We start from the raw sequence: 11,440 nt of genomic DNA on the forward strand, positions 1-11,440 counted from the left end.
GAGCTAGGTTGAATAAATTATCAAAAATTCATAAACACCTAACATTATAGCAGCTAAGCTCATCAAGCAAAAAAATATTCAACAGGCAAGGAGAACTTTTTTTTATTAAAGTGTCATTGATATACACTCTTATGTTGGTTTCTATTATACAACACAGTAGTTCAACAGTTATCCATGTTATTAAATCCTCTTGCCCTCTAGTGCAGTCACTTTCAACATAGTTAAGATGTTACACAATCATTAACTGTATTCTCCATGCTGTACTACTGTCCCTTATATTGTGATTGCAAATTATTGTGCTCCTTTATCCCCTTCCTCCAACCCCACCACCCCAACCCCTCCCCCTTGGTAACCACTAGTCCCTTCTTGGTGTCCATGTGTCTACTGCTATTTTGTTCCTTCTGTTTTGCTTTGTTTTTATACTCCACAAATAAGTGAAGTCATTTGGTATTTGTCTTTCTCCGCCTGGCTTATTTCACTGAGCATAATACCCTCTAGATTCATCCATGTAGTTGCAAATGGGAGGATTTCTTGAAAACTTCATTTTTAAAGTACAGTTATGGTGGGAGATTTAAAATACCTCCTTATGAATCCTTTTGTCATTTCAAAAATTAGATAAGATGATCTTAGAATTCATATGGGAGAGTAAATGTCTGAAATACTTAAGAGGGTCATAGGAAGAAAGGCTACTGAGGAATCTTATCTCATGAAATGTGGCATAAATTCTCAGGAGAATGACTAAAGGCAAAGGCTTGGCCCAGGAAGGCCAGGGCCCTGCTGCGCCAGTGGAGAGGGCTGTCCTGAGCTCAGCTGCTGGAGAAGTGATGCGGGACCAAGGAGGGAGACCAGGGCAGAGTGGGCCCTGCTGGAGGCTCTGGTTGGTGTGGAAGCCACACTTTGAAGTATACCGTGACTCATCTTCTTCCTCTAGAGTTGGAGAACATGGAAAGAAACAAAGGGTATGAATGGGCTGGAGAGTGTTCAAATATTCATTCAATGAAAAGATACTGCAGGCATGGTACTGAGCAATCACTTTTGCCAGGTAATGATGTCATTTTTCTTTGGCCACAGCTGCTGGAGGAGATATTTTCCTTAAGGAGAATAAATAAACTTCACAGCTCAGATTCAAAGGTGCTTGGAACTGATTGGGTCTCTCAGAAGCCAGCCCCCAAACTCAGTTTCTCAGATGCAAACAGAAAAGCTGGAGTATCATCTGTCATCCAGGACTCATATTTCCATCCCCATCCTGTATGTCTATAAATATGCACTTATATGAATGAAATGTGTCTATGTAGAACTATCTATATACACATCTAGCTAACGTATACATGTACATATACCCATATGTAATACATACATATGAATGAAATATTTCACCTCTCAAGTACAGCTAAGCCCTCCTTGCACAGGTAATTATCCATTGATACGGAGCTGAGTTTCTCTCCACCCCTGAGAAATGCCTATTGATATGCAGATGCACTAAAGCCACACCTGTCTCCACACCTGAGGATGCAGATGCACTAAAGCCAAGCAAGATATTCTGGAAATATTAGTTTTACCCACACCTCTTTTAAGGATTTTTCAGGAATGTGACAAAGGGCTGGGTTATTGTTTATTTGCTAACGAGTATGTTAAGAAACTTACTTTCCAACTGATTGGGTTTTAAAATGCAATCTTTTCTTTAAGATGGGATCCTTCCCATTTTTACTAGTTGTTTATGAGTGGGCTTGGTGGGTAAAGTTAAAAAAATAAGCTGGGCCTTTTAGCAGGCTAAAGTAAATCTTAAAATGGCATGATCTAATTGACACAATAACGCATAGGCTATGCTGAGACACTTTTCTTTGTCTGGGGAGTATTCAAACTTCTGGGCCAAGTTACTTCTGGGCTTTGAGCTTTCTATTTTTAACTCATTGACTCTGGGTCTTTTCTGTCTCTAATTTTAACTGGTTAACTTTTTGAGTGTCTTTTAGTGGGCTTTCCTGGCCTTATTCTCTTTTCACCCCACTCATATCTACATATCTATTTTTCTGCCTAACATATATACATATATACATATGTATATATGTTAGGCAGATGGTGTATATATATATATATATACCATCAATTGATCAACTGACATTTGGGTTGCTTCAACCTTCTGACTGTTGTGAATAGTACTGCATGAACATGGGTGTACAAATGTTTCTTCAAGACTGCTTTCCCTTCTTTTGGAAATATACCCAGAAGTGGGGTTGTTGGATCATATGGTAGTTCTATTTTTAATTTTTTGAGGAACTACAGTAGTTCATTAACTTTTTTTGTCACTGAATAGTATTTTATTGTCTGGACATACCAAATTTTTATCCATTCATCAGAAAATGGACATGAACTTCTGGAATGCTTCTACTCTCTGGCCATTATGAGTAATGCAGCCATGGACATTCATGTGCAAGTCTCTGTGTGGACACATGTTTCTATTTCTCTTGGGTAGATATTTATGATTGGAACTTCTGGGTTATATGGTGAATTTGTGTTAAACTTTTTAAGAAGCAGCCAAACAGTTTTCCAAAGTGGCTGCATGATTCTGCATTCCCACAAGCAATGTGTAAGGCTTCCCATTTCTACACATCCTTGCTAACATTTGTTCAGCGTTTTCACTATTGGCTGAAAGTGTTTAAGGTGTAGGCAAAATAGCAGATTCCCTCTGCTAACCAGGAAGAAGACTGAAGGACTAAAGACATACTCTTAAAGAGTTTAGGCCAAATGGATTGCATGCAGGGCCATCTTTAGACCTAACTTTGCAGTTTCCAGGAAATACAGGAGGATAGTGGTGCAAGTTTCAAGACATCAAGAGGAAACCATCAGATGAATTTAGAATGTGGGACATTCCACAATCTGTAAAGCAACCGGTATGATCCCCTCAAAAGGTCAATGGTATTTTTTTTTTAAAGAGGGAGACTTCTTAACTAAGACTAAAGAGACAAAACAACAAAATACAATGCATGAGGTTTCACTGGATCCTAGTTTGAGGGGAAGCATCTTTAAAAGAAATTCTGGGAACGCATACAGAGGTAGAGCAAACAGGGCAAAATTTAGCAACTGTTGAATATTGATGTTAAGGAAATACATGCTCATTATACTGTTCTTACAGTTTTAAAAATTTTACTAATAAAAAAATTGAAATAAAAAATGCCACCTGGAAAAAGACAAAATATTTGTATGTCAAATATCATATCCTGCTGGGAAGAAATATCTAGAAAATACCTTTGGTCAACCAGTATAGCTGCCTCCATTTCTGTCACATGCCCTGATTCCTCTTCTAGGCATCATTACCCTTTTGTCAGCAACAGCCTTCTTGGAACCCTGGAGATAAACATAACACAACCACTGATCCTCCATCCCTTTCTAAGTATCTGGGAACATGTAGACCATTTAAAAGGATGAATGGTGATTAAGCATATAACCAAAACAACCCTCCTAGAGAGGATTTTAAAGTGATATTGTCCACATTAGGATTCAGTGCTCAGTTTAGAATCTTTAGGCTGAAAGTCCCATATTCAGCATACACCTTCTCTGCCTCTGAAACCTTTGGCTCAGAAGTTGCTACTTGTTATATATTTGTATCACCCCCTCCAACCTCCATGTCAAAAGATTCATCTCTGAATCCCCTATAGCACTTGGCATGTGTATTTTTTAAAAAGTTGGTGCTAAATATTTTTAATGAGTGAATGAATGAATGGATGAAATCCGAAAGGTGAGAGGACTTATAAAGGAAAAACAGAGTGGGTAACACAGAGGAAGGTGATATAAAGCGATAGATTTTCCTGAAGATATCTGACAGGTATCACCTGTGAACACAGGCCTTCTTTGAACTGGCAAAACCGCAAGGATACTGAGACCTTGGAATACTGAGAGCGCTTGGAAATCATTACCCCTTCTTACCCACCGCCAGCGCAGCTCATACAAGCTCTTTCAATTCAGTGAGAAATATATCTTTTTTAGTCTTGAGGACAGTAATTATTTTTCCCATTCATTAAAAACGCATACATGTGCAAACATCAATTTCTCAAAAATGGTGCAATCAAGATTGGAGCACCACTGAATTGCTCGTGCTGCTGCTAATTGAAACGAGTTCATCAGCCTTCTAAAGGGTTAAGCCGGAGGTTAGGATGCAATAGAGCCCAGTGCCAACAGCTCTGGGTTCCTGCTTCAACATGCCTTTGTTCTCACAGGTCTAAAAGGAAATTATGCTTCGTTGGAGACAATGACTTGGCAGGAAAAGTTTCTTCCCAGATTGCTGGTGTTTCGCTTCATTGACAGAGTCCCATTCATGAACTCCACGCAAGTTTGTCTTCAAAACTGAAACTTGGAAGGGACAACTAGAAAACCCTCGTTCCTACAACATTCCTCTGAGAACTTCACCTGAGGCAGGTGACAGTATTTCTAACTTGAGTTAACGCAGTCCTGACCACCTTTGCAGCGCAGTCAAGCTATTCCTGTATGATGCCCTCCTGTGGCAGAAGTTGGGAAGTGCCGACAGCCTTGTTTGGTAAGACAGGCAGAGCCACCTTGTGGTTGATTTTAAAAATTGTGTTTGAGGTTGCAGTCTTGCAGAAAGAGCATTAATTAAGGATGACCCCAGAGGGGAGACAGAAAAACAAGGAAAGCAGGCAGCGTTACCAAGGAAACTGGAAAGAAAAGAAATTTACTGTGTTGAAAAAACGTAGGGGGTCCATTGGCAATTAAGTTTTGGAAATGCTGAGTTAAGTTTCTTCTCAGATCCTCTAATATGTTTCTATTGATTGTGAATCTATCACTGTATAGTAGGCAGTACTTAAAAAATTGATTTGCTCGGGAAGCCCTTTTTATATGAAGCATCTCAAGGATTGGTATTTTGTGACCTAAATTTGATAAACAGTTTAGAGGCACATGGCAACATAATAACAGCAATCATACCTATTAACATGTGGAAACATTCCTCCAGTCTTACAGAAATCTGATTATCAGAGAACGACAATGGTTTTTAATGACAACACTAGCCCAAAGGACTGGCATATGGATCTTCCAGCTGGACGGTTCCTTCAAGTGCATTTGGAAGAACTCAAAGCAGGGCACGCTCTTCTGACACTCCTGGGAGGTGGTCGCCGGCGCTTTTGACCGCGCCACGGACCTCACTATCTTTGGAGCTCACCAGTTTGATATATTCATTTCCTTCTTGTTCGACTCCATAAAACTGTATATTCTTATACTGGCCTAAAGTATTTCCTTACATGAATTGGTCTTAGTTCTGCTGCTTGAAGCTCCACAGAGTGACTGATCTCTTTTCCATGTCTTCCACAAATTTGAAGAGCTGTTACTTCATCTCAAAATCTTCTCCAAGGGAAGCTTCCCCAGTACCTTCCACCGCTTGGCACCTTGATGTACCTCGGCATCTTCAGAGCCCTCAGGCTTCTGCTCATGCTCCTAAAAACCCTTGCTTTGTATCAATGTCCTGCTTAAAAGCGTGTAGCTTGTAATTGGATGCAGCGTCTGATGGTCATCTGACCAAGGAAATGGGCAGTGGAACTTTTTGGATATTGCATAAATATTTTTAAAATGTTATTTTAATTAAGTTTAAAATTTTATCAGGATTTTGATGTCCTGAGCAATGAAATCTCTAAGTTCTGTTTACCTTGTTCTTAAGCCAGGACCTGCATTCTAGCATTTGCACATGTATTGTTTTTTCCTTTATAACATTCAATCCTGATTAATTTAGTTGATGTTAGCCCATCATTTTAGCTTGCTGAGATATTCTTCTCTTCCACTCACCTCTCTGTTCATCTTTCCAGAAATTCCATAGAGATTTATTAAACAATTTTTACGTGTTGATCATTTGCTAGGTTCTGGGGATTCAAGACATTGTCTCTGTTTCAAAGGAGCTGCCATCTAATGGGGGACAGGGGGTGGATAACTTCTCATAATGTCACAGGGTCCTATTGCTGTCACAAGAAACCTTCCTCCAAAATTAGACTGACCCATACCCCAACATTGTTTCATTGGGATAATTCTATCAGATGAAAGTTCCTCTGAAGTAATCATGAGAAATTAAGTGTCTTGTGGAAAACAAAATAAATCCTACATTAGTAAGCCAAGAAAATAACTTTCACATTCAAAAGTTAAAAAGAATGAATAAAACCCTAAAATTAAACACACAAATCAATCTAACTGCATATCAAATTGTTGACATAACACACCAGAGAAAAAACTAATTTAAGTGATTTTTGAAAATATAATCTGACTGAGGTGAAACATTCTGAGGACCAAAAAAACTGCAAAAATCTTGAATTTACTCAGTAGGTGTGCTGTCCATAGAGCCACCAGTGAAATAATTCTGAAACTATTGTGTGTATACTTGTAGGGTAGAAAAAAAACAAGTAAGTATCCTGATATTTTTGGGAACTAAGATTCTCACTGTGGGAGAGTTTGAAATATGAAAAGGTGAGACAGGACCCTATGCTACTGGGTTTGAATTGGAGGTATCAATATAAACTCAATATTTTTAAAATACAAGATATATTCTGGGTTTGTCTACTAAATGGGCTTGGAAACAATGACGTCCCAGTAGCTAGGATACCCAGAGTTTCTGTTTTAAATACTATTCCTTGATAAAGGAAACCAGGGCTCCTTTGAGAAATCACAGATTCCGTAAAGTATGAATCTGGAAAAGCTTATCATTCCGGAAAGCAAGGATGTGCTCAAAGACTGATGGAGACATGTCAGAAGGACACAGGAGCCAGCTTGAAAAGGCTCCTGTGGTCAAATCTAGGACAATTTGAGCGTCAAAATTAATAGTGACAGTAATGGATTATAATGGACTATGTAAAAAAAAAAATCCATTTGTGTAGATACCGAAACCAGAGACGGAGAGAGAGAAGAAAAGGAAAGCATTTTTTACAACAGAATATTGGTTAACAAATGTGGAAAAACAAAACTTTAATTCATTATTTTGCAATCACTAATGTCAAAATTGATTCATAAAAAAATGCCATCAAAATTTCATCAAAAAATCCCAAAACCGTTGAGTGAAAGACCTCAAAGTATCACCTAAAAATTACCAAGACAAAGAAAAAATGAATATTTACAGTGGAGAGATGTGGTGGGCACTGTCTTACCACATAAGTAAATTTGGCATCCCATTACTATAAAATTCTACAAGATAGAATCCACTAGAAAGCTAAAATTTAAAAAATACCAAGTGTTGCCCCAAATGTGATGCATCTAAAATTCTTACACATTAGATGTTATAATGGGATTGTGCTTCTTTAAGAGAATATCTTTGTTTTTGGGAAACCATGCTAAAATAAATGGAGGTGAAGTATTACATGTCTGCAATTTACTTTCCAACAGTTCAACTGAAAAAAAATGTATGGAGTGAAGGGGAGGCAGATATGATAAAACATTAACAATTGGTGAACTTAGAAGAAGGGTGTATGTGTTTTATGGCCCTTCGTTATACTGTTCTTTCAAAGTTATATAGATTTGAACATTTTCAAAATAAAAGAGTGGGGAGAGAAAACAGTTCTTTAAAAAGTTTAGATATTTAATTGGCCTGAAACTCAGTTATGTGGAGAACCCATATATTCATATAGAACAACTTATTACAGACCATTTTTTGCCCTTACCTAGACACCCATTACTTACTTTAAAAAGAATTAGCTCAGTTGAAGCATACCCCTTTCTTTCCTTTTAAAACAGCCTAAGAGAATTTGAAATGCTGAAGCAATTATTTTCTTGACCTCAACGACATTTTTAGGCCTGACTAACCTTGGCTGACTACATAAAGCAAATATATATATACAGCCAAACTTGACTGCCCAAGAGATATTGATAAAGTTGCCATCATAGTGGGAAATATTAGCGTCCTTCTCTCGGTAATTGACAGATTAGACAGAGAAAAGCAATGAGCAAGTATATAGGAGATTTGGAGAGAACAGTAATATAGAACATTGCATGTTCTACATGTAACAACAAATTTGAAAATACAGACTTTTTTAAAAGCACAAATAAAACATTTATAAAAAGTGATCATGTAGTAAGCCATAAAGCAAGCTTCGATAAATTTCCAAGAATCGGTGCCTAATAAAACACATCCTTTAATCACAGTGTAACTAAGAGATTAAAAACGAAAAGATAACTTTTAAAACCTATGTGTTTGAAACTATAAAGACAGACTTATAAATCAGAGGTCAATGACAAAATAACAGAGGAAACTTGGAAAGTCTTAGAACTCCCCAGGTCCCCTGGAAAAAAATTTGCACATCAAACACGCTGAAGTACAACTCATGGGGTAATCAGAAGAAAATGTATAGCCATAACAGTTTTTAATAGAATAAAAGTATCATAGTCTGGGCTTCCCGGAAAGTACAGCCAACCATTCTACTGGGGGGTGTAATCCCCGAGGGCAAGAATGGCAGAGAGAACGAAGCAGGAGCGGAATGAGAGCGATGTAAGGGTGCATTCTGTGTTGCTCGTAGAAGTGCTCAGGACCCTCATTTCAGAAGCTGTATGAAATGCATCTCCAACTGTATATGGTAAAGAGAAAGGGGTAGGGAGGGCATTTATCCACAGGCTTCAGCCACCACCAGTCGCAGGCTAGCCCCAGAAGATGCTGACTCTCCCACATTTCCAAATCGAGCATCCGGGACAGGAAGTAAGAGGTGGTGCCCCTTGCCTGAGGCAAGGCGAAGCCGGGTTCCATGGAAGTCAAGCTGGCTGGAACCCACACATTGTCTAGAAAGTTAAAGATCCACATACCTACCCCAGGGAACTTCAAAACTCTGCTCCAGGAAAATACTCATAAAGCCCAATTTGTAATTTCACAAAGTTGGAAACAACCCAAACCCTCTCAAGATTAGAATGGCTTAAAAATGGTGGTATAATTGCAATGGAATAATGTAGCACAATGACAGTGAGGGAGCTGTAGCCAGCACATCTCAAAAGCAATGTTGGAAGAAAAAAAAACTGGGAACAGGAAGACACATGCAGTGTGATTCCATGTATTTTAAAGGTCTACAACATACAAAGCTTAACAATATACTATCGATGTCTCTGTACCTATGTGTAAGGCTATAAAGAAAAGAAAAGCCATGATTGATACCTATTTTAGGATATCTGTTATGTCTTAAAGGACAGGAAAGGATGAAATGGGGAAAGGGAAGGATTCAGAGGGTTTTCAAAAGTGCTAGTATATTCTATTTCTAATGCTGACTGCAGATACACAAGGATATGTTTCATTTTTATTCTTCAAACCGTATATATGCATCATATATTATCTGTGTACTCTACTTCTCAACAATTTCAAAATAGTTTTTTAAAAGATTTCATGTATAATTAACAAGCTTACCTTTTCCCAGCCTCTCCGTGAGCAGAAAACTATGAGTAATCATGTACATACAGGATTTTAAAATGGACTTAAGACTACATTTCCTCACATTTCAAAAACAAAACCCTATATATTCACTCCTAACTACTTAAGTTATTAATAACACATTCTTTGTGTTTTGATCCCACACTATTTAACATAGAGGTTAATTGATTCCATTTATTCAGACTTTTCCATTTCTAACACACTTTCTCACTGGTGCCTGAAGGTAAAAGTTGTTTACATTTCCCACCCTGCTCAAATCAAATAATTTTCCTTTTTATTCAGTAATTGGTGCCAGTTTACACATAACTGTAAAATACATAATGGAGCAATATCATATTGTTAAGAACAAAACACCTGTGTGCCTAGAGAAAAAGACCATTAAAAGGATTTTTTCATTACTGCTATAGGCTATGCTTTTAGGATAGTGGAAAACATTGCTAAAATCATTAAAAATAATACAGCCTCGAAATTCTAGTTTGCATTCTCATTATATAGAGAATTGAGGAAAGGGTAAAAAGTTGCCAGAAATGTGGCAGCGCTTTTGCTTTGAAATCATAGCCTAGAACCCCGACCAGCCAGCCTGGGGGTCCCCTGAGAACTGACAGAGCTCCCCCCTGCGCCAGGACCCTGCACTGTGTCGGCCCGCCTCGGCAGGGTCTCCTTTAGTCTCCACTCCCTAAGTCCAGAGAAGCCTTTGGCTGTTCCCGAGCTAGGGCGCCATCCCAGTGGGACTTTCTCAGGAGAGTGAAGGAACACAGAAGCTCCCCTGTATTAAGCTCAGTTTTGCCGAGGGGGGCTGTTTAATGGGACTGCTCTAATTAAATACCAGAGCCAGTCCATTCATGTCTTCAAGCATGAAGATGATGCTGTTCATCAAGGCACTGCTCCCTTTGGGGACCCCTGGATTTTAAAAACCACCAATTTTAAGTTGTTCTCCCCAGAAGCAGACACCAGAGAAGAATTCCAGTGTAAATGATTTGTCAATGAAGCGTTTCCAGGGGAAACTGGTCAGGAGATGGAGAAGCAGGACAGGGAGAGGTGTGACGGGGTTCAGAACACACTATCTCAAAATATGGCCCCTTGGCCTATTGAGTATCCTGAGCTGAAGGGGTTTGAGAAACGGGCAGAAGGAAGGTGGCTCTGACCGCACCCTTCTTTAATCTCCCGCGTGAAAGGTGCCCTCCCTGCACCAGGAGGAAAGGAGACATCCTCACCACCAGGGACAGCGAATTCAGGGCCATGGTGGTTTCCCCCCGAGGCCTTCGGCGTGACTGAACACAGAACTCCCTGGGGTGTTCGGCCCCCCTGAGCGGAGTCCCCAGAGAGAACTCCCCCCAAGCCTGAAGAGTGTGTGAGGTCTGTTTACCTCTGGTCCAGTCGGTCACGGTTATCAGGCTTCAAACCCTGCTTGGGACTGCAGGGTCAGAGGACTTGAGAAAACTCCCTAGGTGGCCGTATTTTTAAAAGAGAATTGCTGTCCACTTGAACTTCTGTGTGAACCCTCCTGATCCCCCGGTGCTGCGTGACTCCAGCAAACCCTTCGGAGGAGCCAGGCCCCTCACGGAGAACAGCTGAAGAGGCTTTGCCCCCCTCCTTCCTCTCCCCTGCCTCTGACTCCCATCCACCACCGGCCACCCCCTCGCCTGTTTTTGCCCCTCTGCCCCACCGCCCTTCTCCCAGCCGGTGCCCAGTTGTCGAAGCTGGCACCGCTGAGGCACAGGTGGGGCCACCTGTCTCCGCCAGGCTTTTCTGCCTGCCTCCGACAGCTGTTGGCTCGCGGGCATTTCAGCGGCCTGAGCCAAGGGAGGAAGCAGGAGGGGCACAGAGGCAGGGTCTGCCAAGCCAGGCCCGAGTGCTGACGGGCAGCCGTCATCCAGCTGTTCTGGAAAATCAGATCGAGAATTTTCAGCCAAATTCAAACCACAGCTTCTATTAGGAATCATTCAGACTCAAATCCCAAGTTGTGTTTATGCTTCTGGAGCTACAGGACGTGCAAAAGCTTGTTTATACAAAAACACATTTTAAAAAATCCTCTTTTCACCAGCTGATTTAACT

General features: G+C 40.1%; 1 long non-coding RNA gene across 1 annotated transcript; it reads right to left on the reverse strand.

Annotated features, from left to right (window-relative positions):
- Nucleotides 1–885: 885 nt before the first annotated feature.
- On the reverse strand, nt 886–10,970 carry LOC130679427 (uncharacterized). The gene is made up of 3 exons (XR_008992370.1): nt 10,752–10,970; nt 3,244–3,342; nt 886–927 (listed from the first exon to the last, which is right to left on the reverse strand). It is a non-coding gene; the product is annotated as an uncharacterized LOC130679427 (long non-coding RNA).
- Between the last annotated feature and the right edge of the window lie 470 nt (nt 10,971–11,440).

This window comes from Manis pentadactyla, chromosome 11 (assembly GCF_030020395.1).
Source record: "Manis pentadactyla isolate mManPen7 chromosome 11, mManPen7.hap1, whole genome shotgun sequence".
Taxonomy (NCBI): Eukaryota; Metazoa; Chordata; class Mammalia; order Pholidota; family Manidae; genus Manis; species Manis pentadactyla.